Source organism: Zootermopsis nevadensis, unplaced genomic scaffold, assembly GCF_977971745.1.
Source record: "Zootermopsis nevadensis isolate Lab colony 2312 unplaced genomic scaffold, Znev_1.0 Znev_ptg000027l, whole genome shotgun sequence".
Classification (NCBI taxonomy): domain Eukaryota; kingdom Metazoa; phylum Arthropoda; class Insecta; order Blattodea; family Termopsidae; genus Zootermopsis; species Zootermopsis nevadensis.
In genome coordinates, this window is record NW_028259159.1 from 3734232 (window position 1) to 3750029 (window position 15798).

The window sequence follows — 15798 nt, forward strand, 5'->3', positions numbered from 1 at the left end:
GGTGCCACCATAAAAACAGCAATTTCGTAGATTGTGAAGCGTGATAATTGAAAAGTTTCGGGAAAGTAATTAACATTCATTTAAAAGTGCTCCGCCAATTCTACCATCTGAATGCTCATTGGAGAGTAATTAATATGCCGAAATCAAGTTCATAAAATGAGACGAATTACTTTCTATTCGCAAGCCTTCTAACTCTATCTCTAGTCAAGGAGATGGTAATGAATGATTAATATAAAATTTTACATTATCTAACTTCCCGAAACATTATTTCAAACACGTGGGTCGCAACCCGCTCAGTGCCCGAGGAATAATTTAACAATGCAGTCAGTGGCTCAGATTAGTGTGTGTGTGCGTGTGTCGACATTTTCCTAGAGGGACTGAGGAAGACTTAAAAAATCTCAATCAGGGTAGCCGATTTTCCCGGCGAGCATTAAACCGGGGACTTCCAGACATTCAAAGAAGGAGAGCTAACCATTTACTTAAACCCTTTCACGATTGAACCCGTGTCTCCGATGTGGAAAGCTTACAGCCAGCTGCCTGAGTTATAGTACAATCTCAAAGGACACGTTAGTAAAACATGTACGACAAGAATTTTGAATTATCAAGACGTACGGGCAGGTAGTAGGCCTGTATCCCAAGCATAATTTGCCCTTCACACTATATGGAAGTGGCCAGCTTCACGCTCCGTCTAATTCACTCCCAAGGAAAAGGTTCGGTACCGATCTGACAAATGCCTAGGCGGATTCCAGAGCCGGTGTGGAAGTTAAATAGAGAAACAAAATCCCTGTTACTGCCAAAAATCGAACCCCAGTCATCCAGCCCGTACCTAGTCACAAAATTGAATTATCTCTGCTCACGTAGTTTAGATAAAGGCCTGTGTATGCATTTAGTTTGTTTTCGATGAATAAAACTAATTACAACAAACGGAAAGTATAAAAAATGGCGAAACAAAAAGAAGGAAGTGGTGCCATTCGACATCGACGGCCAATTATTCAGTCACTGACAGAAAATAATGGCCAAGTTTCAGTTTGTCGTGTTTCCATTGTTACAAATTCCACACTCCAGCGAGAAGCAGTTACATCGCTTGTTCAAATGCACTGGTACAAAAGTATGAAAATTCGTGGCACGAGATAGAACGCAGGAAAATTCCTGTTACTGAGTTCTGGTGTCTGGAGTTTAAACGTGTAACTTGGGGTTTCCGGGACAAACCACGTCAAGCGCTGCGGGTTTTCCAACATTTCAGCAACCACTGCAATTTCCGAAGTTTTACATGCGCAAGAAAATTTTTACCAACGATTAAAAGGGCAACTAATGGTAAACTATACACAACTCAACACTTTCATTCAGCAGGTTTCCTTCTCAAAGACTAACAAAACAATATTAAAACAGGCTTTTACTTGAAGTGCACGTCCGTTTTTTTTAATCTCAGCTGGTTTCAACGTACTTCATTAACGGTGGTGTTGAAGACCTGTTCCCAACGAGTATGATAAAGGCACACTTCATATAAACTTCTCGAAAACGTTTCACAGTATAATGGTAAAATTTTTAAAAAAAATATTTACATCGTTAAGATTTCTAGATTTTATTTGTAATTCCCTCTCAGTAAAGAATAGCTTACATCCCTTATACAGTACAGTAACTACAGAATATTTCCTATTAGCTGCGCGTGCCCCAATGGAGTACACCTTACCACTTCAGAATTAGTTACATGAAATGCGATATATATATATATAATTAGGCCATGAAATCCAACCAGCAGAAACCCACTAAGCAAGCATATAATAGACTACTTGCTGATGCAGATACAGCCGCATACAAAAGGTTAAAATATATTTTATTCTACCCGTGTACTGCTTGCGTGTGACTAAGCTGTCCCTAGGGAACGCAGTAAAGCGTTTAACTGGTCTCCAAAGGAGCATGAACATTCTGCTGTTTCCCTGCTACTTACTTCTCCTGTTGTTAATAATAGAACAGAGACACAAAAGTGGGAATTTTTAGGAAAGAGGAGGTACGAGACAACTTACCAAGTGCCATTTTAGGGTATGATTACTGCAGTTACAAACCTTTAGGCGATGTCGTTTTGTGCAAATTATATATGGATCAAAGTGATACCTTGTACATCCAGTCGCAAAAGAAACTGCGACTAGATTTAATTTTATTCTGTGTGATGTACTTAGCTAAAAATAAAGGTTAATAGTTTCCCAGGTCTGTATTTTGTGCTATGGCCGAATTTAAATGGCTGGTTGGTTGGTTGGTTCAGTGCTTGTTAGTTCTGTTTGTTTAGGGAGATTGTCAGTCAGTCATGCATTAAACTATTAACCATTTCAAATCAGAGTGGACTAACATTCACTAACCCTATATTTTGCACATACAGTTTGTCTGTGGTTTTCGTATGATTCTCAGAAAGAAACGCGATTATTTCCCTGAACAGCGTTAACCAGTTCATCTTCGTCACGGAGATGCATTGTTTTTCTCTGACGTACAAACTGAATTTTTAAATATTTAGACAGAGATAAAGGAAATAATAGAAATTACACAACGATTTCAAAAAAGAGTGCGAGACAACAGGGGAAGAATCACATGTGAACACGTGCACTTCACATCATAAAAGTAGGAAAGATGAAAAGCCTCCAGTTTTTTCTCTACGAGAAGAATCTTTTTTATACACACATTCCTTACACAGCTATTCCGTGTTCATACATTGTGTCCACTGGTAGCAATTAGGGGTCGAATGGATTTTAAGCTGTCTCGACGTTTCTTCGCTCTCTGCGCTGTGTTTTGTAAAGGTTCGGGCAAATTCTCATCAGTGGTCGCCGAGCAAGCGACTGCGGTTTGCTGCAATGCGCGGCTGTGAGTAACTGCACGACACGACACTCAAAAACAAAGACCACAGAGAAGTTGGTTCGCAGGTGAATGTCGGTAATGGTGAAACTAATCTTGCTTGTTGTCCTCGTGGGTTTAAACGTTTGTTACAGGGGCAATTAATTTTATCGTGTGTCCTGTAATGTGCCTCTTAGCGGGCTATTTCTCGGTGATAGTGTTGGTAATTTTCACCTTGTCCGACTTCGTTCCTAATAACATTTAATCGCTGGAAGTAAAAAGAGGTAGGTCTATTAAGTGTAACGAGAACTTCAGACGAAATTTTTACTTTTATCGGTGCAAAATCACTTGGTCTTTATTTAAAGTCATAAATAAATCTAACCCTGGCCTGGTTTCCACTGAAAAAAACTAATAGCTACTCAGCTAGCCGAGAAATGTCACTGCTTTTAAGAAACATGTCAAACCAGGAATTAAATTCTATCCTGACCTGAGCTAAATTAATTAATTAAAAATTCATCTGAAGCCTGTGCTGGAAAAGCCACCTTTGAGTCAAGTCACTACATTTCACATTGCTTCTTGAAGATTCATTTTAATATCGTCCTATCATCTACACCTGGGTCTCCCACAACAAAAATTTTGTACGAATTTCTCATTTCCCTGTTCGTGTTTCATATCTTGTCCATCTCATCTTCATTAATTTAATCACCCTAAGAATACTGGGACCAATCAGCTCAAGGGCAGGACCTCTCGATCGGTAGATAAGTAACATGTGCAACATACTCCTTGCGTCTTAAAAGCTCGGGAAAAGTGTGTACAGTCAGGTCACTGACAATTGTGACACTGTGGAAACGGCTTTGAGTTCTACTAACACATAATTTCCCGTTTTCGCGTGTATTCGCAATCCCCGTCCAACGAACGCTGCAGGAACGTCTGAAGGATTCGTTTCAAACCATTGCAATGAAACTTGTCTACTATACGTTTTCTCTTTTTTGCAGGGAACGTATTGTGCGTTCACAAAGGAAAAGTTTCTTATGAGAATAGTAACACAGTTCTTGCATGGGAAAAATTAACGACTTGCACTGGTAAGATTACGACAATGATGATTATACGAGTAATAACAGCGGGTAAATGGTGCGTGGTCAGTGGACAGGATATTTTCCTTTCCACAAGATGGTCGTCTCCGCTTCCACATCGGTTTCATCCTCGTACGAAACGATTTTCCTGTGGGGCGTCAGGTTTAGCACTCACTTTCCTTCAGTGCGCAAGTTAAGAACGCTGTACTATCTCTGCCTGTGCTTGATTAAACACAGGCACGTTAAACTTTTATTTATTTTCGTTTCCCTTCGTATTTGTAGCAATTTTTAAACTAAACCTGTGCTAAACAACCGACATTAGAAGTTATTCCGGAAAAGGGAATTTTACCACTCTTCAACAACGGTTTAATTTATGGTATACAAAGCAGTGTTTTTTAATAAGTGGCCCTATGCGTAATCTACGTAACTTTTCATGTTAATGTTGAGCAACACTGCATTAAAAGAAAGAAAAGTTACAAATCATATATACTATATATAACGAAACTGCAATCACAGAGTTAATTTGCATGACGCTTCAAGCTTTATTATAACACTCTGAATTGTACTTAAAAAAAACATCCGACTTTGTTATTATTACAGCAGCATAACAATAGTGGCTACACACTCTAAAATGTAAAGCTCATAATGCGGTGGGCAAGGGACCTACTTCAATTTTCCATATACAAGAGGATATGAGATGATGATGATGATAATAATAAAAATAATAAGTAATAATCCGGTAACAAAAGCAAAACGGCAACAGTAGTTATGTAAATGTCCTGGTAGAGAGAGACGGTGTCAAACGGATGTAACACGAAACCTAAATCCTCATCAAATGTTAATTCAAGAACGCAATAACTCTCCCTGTTTATTTGTTTAATTACGTCACTCATCTCGGTACCCACACTCGTTAATTGTGTTTACCTCTCCTTAGTCCCATTCACTCACTGACAGTACTCGAACATTCGTCAACTCTCATTCTTAAAACATGGACTGGGTTTGCTTGGATTTGTTTCTTTGATAGTAAATTGTCGCATTAATTTTATTAATAATTAATGTCTGTGTCAAAACTGGGTAGAGATTTATCGCAATGACTCTACTCTTTTACGTGTTGACACGATACTATAAGAGATATGTAAAATTATAAAATAAAATTTTAAGGTTCACCTTTCCGGACTAATGATTAAGAGATTTCTTAAAACCTTCTAAAATATGCCTTCTTCCTCAAGATTTATATAAGTTCACAAATAAAATATGACTATTATATTTCATCCTGATTTCTGCCTAATATTACTTTTTTAGCTTTCAGGACTTACGTAATCCTTCCCCCCGTCTTAGTTGCCTCATAAAGGAAGCTGGAATAAACTTGGTCGTGACGTCACACTTCTCAGCCTGGAAACGTAATCACTTAGTCTCCGTCAGACACACTGATGATATATATAATTAATACACATCAGAGACCTTAGTTACAGTTAAGACAGGGACAGAGAAAACTTACACTTGGAGTTGGAAGGACGAGACCTTCAGGAAACTCGGAACACAAATTCTCAAATTCTGTCTGATAACTCATTAAATAAAATGCTGCCGTCACGAGGACAACAAACATACCACTCGTCCGTTCACCCTTGGTGGTGGTGCTGTGTGACCACCATAGGGCAACTGTCTGGTGATAAAGGTAAGCGTCATCTCTCATGGTCTCGCCGGCGATCGATAACTAGCGCTCGGTGATCTTTCAGAACCCAGCAATCCATAAAAATTAAGCCCTTAATAATGACAATTTTATTGGCGATAAAAATACTGATGTGACAAAGAATATATTCATCATCAACTCCATCTCCTCCTACGTCTACTTATCATGATCCTACTTTTCTCTGCTTTTCGTTCTTCCTAATCCTCCTATCACTATCCACATCATCTATAGTCATAGGTGTGCGTCATATTTGTTGTAACCAAAAACATAATATATGACATTTACTGAAAAACACATGAATTACATTAGAAACATATTTTTCCTGTTCTTTGATTGTGCGTTTCCGGTGCTGTATTACAAAACGTTAATATTATTATCATTATCATCATCATTTGCACTGGCCATCAATTTGAACATACTTCTCCACACTATAGGAGAAAACATTTGTCGTGACCCTAAATTCCCGGACTTTTGTAATTTTCAAGTACAGATATATGGTATTTTCAGTTAAATAAATGTGATTTGCTAAAGAATATTTGCAGAATCACCCTTTAACATGGTGCTTTGTCAAGTAAAAATGTTACGTTCCCACCCAAAAACATATTTCGTGCAATAAACATTTCTCATTCTGAGAACTATGTTGTCTGCTGAGAATATTATTTACATCAGGGCCTTAATGAAGAAAACATTGAATTTCCTAACAAAATAAAATGTTAACGTGTGCTAAAAGGCGGAAAATCTGTCTCGCTGACAGATGTTGATTTAATCACATTCCATGTTCTTGTAACGTTAATCCAGGTGCAGGAAACAACACGACCTACATGCATGATGAACAAATCTATTTCACTGCACTTTTCGACAAATGAGATTCAAAGTTAGAAGAAAAAGGAAGTTTGTACTTGCAGAGTAATTGTGTAAGTTCCCTTGTTGGCGAATGAAGAACTAGAAACAATAGACAAGCCAGACAAGATAACAAGCATTATCTATGTCTCTCGCGTCCAAGACAACTCCATTCCCTTGCAGACTTCTGGAAGCTGTGATGTGCAGACTTTTAAATTTCATTAAGGAACTGTGCAATTTATACTAGGGACGACTTGGGTACGGCTAGCACTGAAGCAGCAATTCGAAGTTTGAAACTATTAATATATGCAACTGGGATGGGCGGGGAACTGCCCTTTTATTTAAAAATAACATTAAAATTGGAACCAGTCGAATGTCTGTAGCTTTCAACTGTTACATCTAAAGAAACTAGTAGAATTCGATGTGTCACAGTAACTGTCAATAACTACACACTGAAGAAAAAGTATGGGTCATAATTGTAATCCAGACTTAGGAGGCAACGGTTTTAGGGAGTTGGGATCATTATCGTCGTATAATAATTATCATCGTCATAATCTGGCGTCCATCAGGTAACCTTTTCACACACTATCAGAATAACAAATACCTAGTACCGCCAGACTATGAAAATGGATTACATTTCATAGACAAGTTGCGGGCATGCGATAGGAAAAACGAAAGCTTGTATAAGATTTGTTAAAACATCCTGAAAACACGCTTATTGGACATGATCCTGAGCCAGTTCTATCCACCTCCCACACTCACAATACATTTTAGTAATATCCGCCATAAATTTGTATTATTTGTCTCTCGATCTTCAAAGAATCAGCAGCCAGAGCCTTCGAAACATCCGAGGACTCTGATGTAGTGGCAACGTTCTACAGAGGTGACGAGTTCGAATCTCGGCCTGGGTACTAGCTACCATGACAATTTTCCTGTGGATTTATTACGTCCCTCCAAAATAATGCGAGAATATCTTAAAGCACTTCCTTCCGAGCCTTTAGGGATGTGCCTTCCCTCACTTCTACAGTTTCTCTAGTCTTCCAGTTGAAATTTCGTAAGCGTTTTGCTCCAAAACTACTTTATTCGTTTCATATGTCTTAATGTGCCTGACGCATTGAACGTAAACGGAGACATATCACGCCAAGACGAAATAAAGTGGTCCGTGTTTCGGCGAGTTCCAGTTAACACTCACAACAGGCAAACGTAAACAGTGAACAAAGCTGTGGCACAAACAGCCCGTTAAATTAATTTAGACGAATTGTTTTCACAAGACCAAAACTTTCCCAACAGACACTAACTTTATTAAAACAAACAACAGACACAAAATTAAATCTAACATTCACACTATTCATAGCAAATTTAGCTATCAGAACTCTTGTGTAAATGCAAGGGTTGAAAAGGAACAATGCGTCAACCACAAGACCATGGTCGCTGAACGGAAATGACATCACAAGAAGATGTTTTAAGAAAATTCAGAAAGTAGCAGCTTCAAGACTTAACTTTATGGTGATGAACTATATTTAATGTTAATAAAAACGACTGTGTTGGTCTGAAACCCTTTTAATGGTTTTATGATAGAAACAAAAGCTTCAGCGTTTACTTCAGAGCATTCAGAAAACTGGGTCACCTCTCAGGCGAGTTCATTTTGCGAGCTAGCATTTCAGAACGCCATTCACATTGAGAAGTCCTTCATTATTCCGTACTTTTTTAATTTCAGTAATGGCAGGCAGTTCCTTCACTCACGTGGCAACCCCAGTTTGGAAACAGAATATAAAGCAATTTAAAAAGTGCGATAATATATAAAGAGAACAAAATACTTGTATGGAAAACTCCACAAGTCTCAACAACAATATATACATACTAACTCTATGAAACAGAGTTCTCCCTGAGAAGCTGACAATCGCTCAGCTAGTCAACCACTTCCCGTCTTTTATGGAAGCATTCCTTGTTCGACGTAGTCCACCACAAGCCCCTATCCTGAGCTACATTAATACAAAAGAGTATCTATTTCCAATAATAATTAGAAGTTGAAGAAACAACTGAAAATTTTATTTTTCAATGGCAAATTGCTTTACCCTTCTCTCGTAATTAAATAATTTACATCATTAAAGGGTACCGGTATTTTAGTCGTTTTAAGAAATTTTTTTCAAAAACTGTTTACATATTTGCATATATCTGGTAATTCCATGCTCAAAGTAATAATGTGCAATTTCCCAATTTGAAACTCTTGTATATGAGGCTGTAATTTGTAATTAAGCATTTACATATTCCGAGTTGTTTCACTAACGGCATTTAACCCTTTCCATGTCGGTATCCGTTACCTATTTAAATTTTGTTCCTGTCTAACCATCAGAACTTAATACGCATAATAATCCTCCCATCTGAACCTAAATGACTTATGTGCGAGAGTATAAATTGTCAAACACGGAAAATTTGATACAGCAACAGTAACAAGAAAGACGGGACGTTCCGGGGGTTGGGTGGAATGAAATAAATCCCAGGGTAATTTTCAGAAGTCACGTAACCTACACGGAAGGTAGTGAAAAGTTGCTTCTTTGAGGGTGACGTGTTTCAGCCACCAGATCGGAGATTGATTGGGCTTGCTTCTTACTTCTTGTTGATCGTGGTCTCAAAACTCCGAACCACAAATTGAACGATCCTGTCTCCTTTTAAACGTGCGCTGTGTACCCTACATCTCTCTGGCTCTTGTTCTTTTACAACTTCCCCTCCATGCGCTCCATCCTAAGACAAGTGATACAGAAAAACAGCCCCAGAGAAAGGGCTGAGGCGTAATTTAGGGGAAAAAATATGAGAACATTTTGGAGGAAAATAAAAAGAGTATGAGAGGAAACTCAGTAGGTACTGGTTCCGTCTAAATCTATGAGTAACATCTTGTATGGTTGTGTTTTTACAGGAATATCAACGGGCTGATTTTATATGAAAAATTAACGATAAACGACATAAAAAATATAAGGAGATGTACATAGACAATCCGGCGCCCGAAATTAAATTAATTATTTATTAATATGTACGACAAAGTAGTGTTTATCAAGCAGTGTGCCGCGACTTCGGTCTAAATGTGCGGAAAACATTCTAAACTTTATTGATATGTTTCTACAAATTTAACAATATTTCATAAATTATACTCAGGTACTTAGGCGACCCGTTGAGCATCTGCGGGTCCCAAATTCGTCTACAGGTTTCACAGTCCTGGGTTAGTGTCGTCCAGTGCCTTTGGACCTTTTCCCCTCTAGATGCATATACATTTTTCATAAATTATGGTATCTCTTAATATTAGACAGCTCTTGTTCAGTCCTGCTGTATCTCCTAATGAGCCTATGCTACTTCTTTTTTTAAATTGTTTGTCTCGATATTTTTGTATTTATCTTTAGGCCCGTATGTGTTACAACGAATACTTTTCTAAGAATAGTCATTCTTAATCTTTGTATATATTTTGTGTGTACAAGCGTCACTTATTAATTGATCTTAAACTGTTGATTTATTAATTATCTGTATAAATATAATGTATATAACCAAGTTACATACTTGAAAAGCATGAAGAATGATGCAAGTACTGTTTTGACTTTACTGTAACACATGATCTGCTGCTCCGCGAGATTTTAGACTTTATGTGAATAAGTTTGGGAAGTTCTGCGTTTTAAAATCAGACTGGTATCTTACAAAGCGATCTAAGTTTTAAGGAGATCCGCTCTTGCTGGCTCACACTCTGCTGTATTTCTTGTCGTAAAATGTAGCATTCTACCGATGATGACGTAACTATATCATCTGTTCAGCTAAGGAATTTCGAAGTTTCATCAACGTATTCAACCGCATCATGAGCTGGATGAACTAACACACACCTACAAATCAACTGTGGGACACATTTTAAAATTATTTTCCTACAAACGTGAGATCTTCTTATTCCGCTCGAAACAAGAAAAAATAAAGCTAACAGCGAAACGATTATTTGTTTAGTTTGTACGCAGACTTCTTAAATTTCCGGTTAAGAGGCTGCAATCAATAAATGTTATTCTGCATAAATGCAGCCGATAAGTCTTTACCAAAACACGGTTATAAGGGCTGGGTACCTTTGCTGTTGAACGCCAAGCGTACTTCAGAGTGAGCGCATCTTTCAGTTGTTTTCAGTTCTTTGTCTTATTTCTTCTTCGCATTCTTCACAGACGGGACCCGTCTTCCTTGAAGAAGATCATTTCTCTTCTGAACCCTAGCCGCCTACCAAATAGTTTAATTCTGCCGTGCGAATTCTTTACCCAGAACAGCCTCAAATTAGGTCACAGCCACAATAAACGGATTCTTTATCTGAACAGAAACTACACATTTCGCTTACCTGGCCTAACCTTACATTCCTGGAACGTGATCGTAACAATTTAGGAAACTGATCTTCACACAAGATATAAACGAAGGGAGGCATATCGGAAAAACGTCGGTCGAGTGATTCCACTGATTCTTCGTATTAGAGAGTCCCCGGGCTCCACGCTTGGCTCTGACTCCTGTTATCCTGAATGAGGCGTATTTCTTTCCCTACTCAGTCCCCAACATGGGAGAAGTCAGGGCGGTAACTTCAACCGGCTAACCATCGATTTTACAAACATCATTCTTATTTCATCATTAATAATCATAATTTTTGTATTTGCGTAAGTCATGGAGTTAATAAATAACCGCTCAATAAAACAAAAGTGGTTCGCACGTCGCCGGAAGAAGTCAGTGTTAAAACTAAACTGTCATGAACAAATTCCGTTTTTCCACTAATCTGCCCCATAATATTTGTACTCAAGCAATGAGTCTGAGATCTCCAAAGCTTGACGCTTATGTCTGTTTTTTTTTCTAATACTAATTATTTCCCACAAGTAAGGCCAAAAGTACGTTCTTTCGAAATTAAAACACGAAGGGTCGATCATTTAATTTAGTTTTGTAATATACGCCCCTCCCGTCGAAGATTAGCATTTTAATTCGCCAACCAGCCGATAGGTACACCTACTACAGCGGAGTTCTCGGCACAAAAGGCTGTCGGGGTCACTCGTGACCTGTCACCTGACACACTGTTTTGATCGGGGCATGAGCGTAGCATATCATGTAAGCACTCCTCATGTACGGCCTGGCCTGTTGCATTTACAGTCTGTTCCCAAGTAAAATTAATCACTTTAGGCATATATTAACAATATAAACGGAATGTGACCCATTATAGCGGAACAGAACAAAGAAACACCGAGCTTCAATTACACGTGTAAACGCAGTCAGCGCTGCTACACAAAAGACGAGACGGGTGACCTCGTAAACACTCAAGGCTTGGAAATTGTTAAGTTGTAGCAGATATATCCAGATTCGTTCAAACGACATCGAAATTTACACTTAAACGATTAATGAATATGATTTTGCATCGTAACAACTAGATCACTTCACTTATCACGCGGAAAATTTCTGAAAATCTGTCTCTGTTCCTTTGCGATTCTGACTTTATTTAGTTATTATGTTAAGTTGCACCCCTGGTTTCAGACAGTTATCAGTAGAATCATGGTTGTTAAACAGATCAAGCGACGCTCAGTATTCGGATGAACACAACGAACAAACGCAGAATGTTATAATAAATCGTTAGTATCAGTAAACAAAACTAGAATTTACTTCATTAATTGCCCACATTTTTCAGTTCTTTCAGAGAAAAATACTACTACCTTAACTTTTCAACTACGTCCAATCATATTAAACGATACAGAAATTTAAAGTTACTATTCAACACGCTCAATGCTTCTTATTTTTCACTGTATGAAGTCCTCCATTTTAAAATATATACAGCCACGAAGTTAAAAGTTAAAACAAATAGCGCTCCATTCCAGTTTAAATTTCGTCCACGAAGTAAATTAGCAAATCCAAGGATATTGAAATAAACGTAGCACACCTGAGAGGCCGAGAATTCATCTTCTTTCGGAATGTGTGATCAGTGGACAGAGCCACAGCTTAAACTACACTGCTACGTAACTAGACCACAAGGTAAAACAAATTCGCGAGATGCAACTATTACAAACTGTTACAAATTCGTCATATGAAGACGCGATTGCTCTGAGATGAGACGATACGAAAATCAAGTTGCCAAGCAAACATAAACTGCTTGGGTTCATTCACGAGGAAATCACTAGACGATCAGGTACTTCATATAATCCGCCTTTGTGCAACTAAGAGAAGCTTCCACAAGCTTCTATTACAATCTAGCATATGAACGACAATAAGTAATACGTCACAAAACACGTCGAATTGGTCTCCTACCTTTGGTCAGGATCGCTGCGGGCAGTGGAGTTCAGTCCGTCAGTATTTCCTATCTCGTCTGAAAACAAAGAAATTCCTTATTGCATTTTTACATTAGATGATTAAACACACATTTCTGTGGTGACGGTTTCTTTGATTACGACCAAGAGATTATTAGTTCGTATTTTTAACGACGATAAGTTATAAGTTATAAACCATCTGAAGTAAAACAACGAGATTTTTAGTAATTAGTCAAATGATCCAACAAATCTCTTTGTGGTCAAAAAAGGCAAAGCTAGGCGTCTTATAAAATGATAATACTCCTCACAAAGATTAAAAAATTCATCTCCCTGTTCAATCACACAAATGAAATCTTATGTGCTCTCAACAGCAAATTGCATGTTGGAGTATCTCGTGATTTTACTGAAGCATTTGATTGTGTAAAACATGAATTATTACTGACAAAACTAAATTTTCATGGAAAATGACAGATATCAACAAGTAGAAATAAAATCATCAGATTCAAATGATAGCGCCTACTCAAATTGGGGCTATATAAAACATGGAGTGCCTCAAGGTTCAATACTTGGTGCTCTGCCTTTCCTCATATATGTCAATGATCTGCTGGCAAACAACCACCCTCAGTCTAAACCCATTCTCTTTGCTGATGAAGCTGGTATCATCATTTCACATCCAGAATTTAACTAATTTCAAAATGCATAAATGATGCCTTTGCCAGCTTCAACAAATGGTTTAAAGCCCATGCACTCTCATTAAATTTTGACAAAACAAACTTCATAAAACTTTGTACCAACAACAGAACTTGTGTAAATCAAATCATAGGCTATGATGATAAAATAATAGAGCAAATAGAAACAACTAAATTTCTTGGCCTACAAATTGACAACAAATTAAACTGGAAAATGCATATTCAATACATTAATCCTAAACTTAGCTTGGCAGTTTTGCTATGAGGACAGTTGCAGCGCTCATGAAAACAGAAACTTTAAAATTAGTTTATTTTGCCTACTTCCATTCCATCATGTCATATGGAATCATCAAACAAGTATTTTACATTCAAAGAGGATCATTAGAATAATGGCAGGCACTAAAATGAGAGACTCTTGTAGGAAATTACTTAAGAAGTTTAATATTCTTCCACTACCAAGTGATTTCTTCATCTCACTACCATCATTTGCAGTGAATATCTTGGAAAAATTACAAACAGATACAGATATCCACAATATAAGAACAAGATACAGCTACAACCTTCATGTGCCAAGTTCTAACCTCAGAAAATATCAAAAAGGAGTTTACTATACTGGAATTAAGTTATTCAATAATCTTCCACCTACTATCAAAAGTATAAATCATGATATGAAAAGTTTAAGCCAGCATTAAAAGAGTATCTCCTATCTCACTCCTTCTACTCAGTAGAAGAATTTACATCAACCAAAAAGTCTCAACTGTTATAAATACATGTAAGAAACAATGGTCATGGTTTCTCATCAGAATTATTTTGCTGTAATACTGTAGTTCCAGAAAAAACAAACTGTAAATACCTATTATAGCTGTGTATTTATTTTTCTACTAGAAACAAGTATTGTATTTGTGCTGTGACCTGTTCTACATCCTTGGCTTACTCCTATGAAGGATCTATGGAATGTAAATAAATTCCATTCTATTCTATTCTATTCTAAAACTTGTGTTAATCTTAACATACTAAAACAACTGAAGTAGAAACAAATTTCATGGCATACCAATTGACAATAACAAACTGGAAAACACATATTGAATATATAATCCTTAAACTAAGTTTACGATGTTTCCCCATGAGGACATTAGTATCAATCACAAAAACAGGAGCTTTGAAATCAGTCTAATTTGTCCAAAAGAAAATCATTAGAATAATGGTAGGCATTAGAAGGAGAGTCTCTTGTAGGTAATTATTTAAGTAGTTTAATATTCTCCTGCTACCAAACACATTCTTATTTTCATTATTGTCATTTGTTGCAGACAACATGGAAAAACATTGAACAAAGTCAGATGTACAGAGTACAAGTACAAGATGCAGACATAACCTCCAAATGCCAAAAGCTAACGTCAGTAAATAACAAAAGGAGTTTCCTACATTGGGATTACATGATTCATAATTAATTTATTCCACGTATACATGTGTATGATATCTTGAAATTATAAAAAGTATTTAGATCTGTTTCGTAAGTTATGGGGCGTTTTACGTACTTCTTGGCAGACATTTCTGTACTTCTAGCTTGCAAATCGTCGAACTGCTGGAAGAACACTGCAAAGTTTGTGAAGCAATGAGCACTGAATGTGCTGCTATCTGCAGACATTTATCAGAACCATTATAAACGGCATCAATTATCGAAAGCTTTAATTTTTGTTTGTTTTTATTCAGCTAGGCAAAGAAAACATTTGGTCGCACACAGTTAAAAACATGAAGATTTCTGTCTTCTGGGTTGTAGCGCCGTGTAGTATGGTATATGTTTTCCAACGTTTCGGAGGTCATACTGCCTCCGTCATCAGGGCGATGAATGTGCCAAATGGGTGGAGGAGGCCAGATTCATCGCCCTGATGACGGCGGCAGTATGACCTCCGAAACGTTGGAAAACATATACCATACTACACGGCGAAACAACCCAGAAGACAGAAATCTTTATACTCACCGCTGTGAAAACCTCAAATCATACATAGTAAGACACATGATTTTAACAATTTTCAGGATATGCAAATATTACATGTATGGAGGCACGCTGTCTTAAAAATTAAGTTTCAATTAGCATGTACTTTAATATTCTATGTATAGTTTTCAAAACAAATCCCTAAGGTTGGCCTAACTAGCTGAATATCTTGTGTATGTGATATCTGTACTTAAGTGGTGTTGATGAACCTCTCATTTATGTAAAAGACACACAGCTAGATGCAACATTTTAAAACGGAAACTAAGTTCAGCTCGGATATGTAAAAGTTGAATAGCCTTTAACAAAGTGTTGGGCATTAAAAGAATTAGACCTTTAGGCAAAAAGCAATGTGAATTGCTGATACATGACGCGTTACATAAACGAGAAAGTTGGAATTTGGTAGCTGCATTTAAAT

General features: G+C 37.3%; 1 protein-coding gene across 1 annotated transcript in view; it reads right to left on the reverse strand.

Annotated features, from left to right (window-relative positions):
- The window catches only part of LOC110829861 (uncharacterized), a 297508-nt gene extending 282466 nt beyond the window's left edge, over positions 1 to 15042 (reverse strand). Inside the window, exons 1-2 of the mRNA XM_087356519.1 lie at positions 14926 to 15042; positions 12703 to 12760 (exon numbers count right to left, since the gene is read on the reverse strand). The gene's annotated coding sequence lies outside the window, so the exon portion shown is untranslated. The remainder of the gene's footprint in view (positions 1 to 12702; positions 12761 to 14925) is intronic.
- Positions 15043 to 15798: the final 756 nt, after the last annotated feature.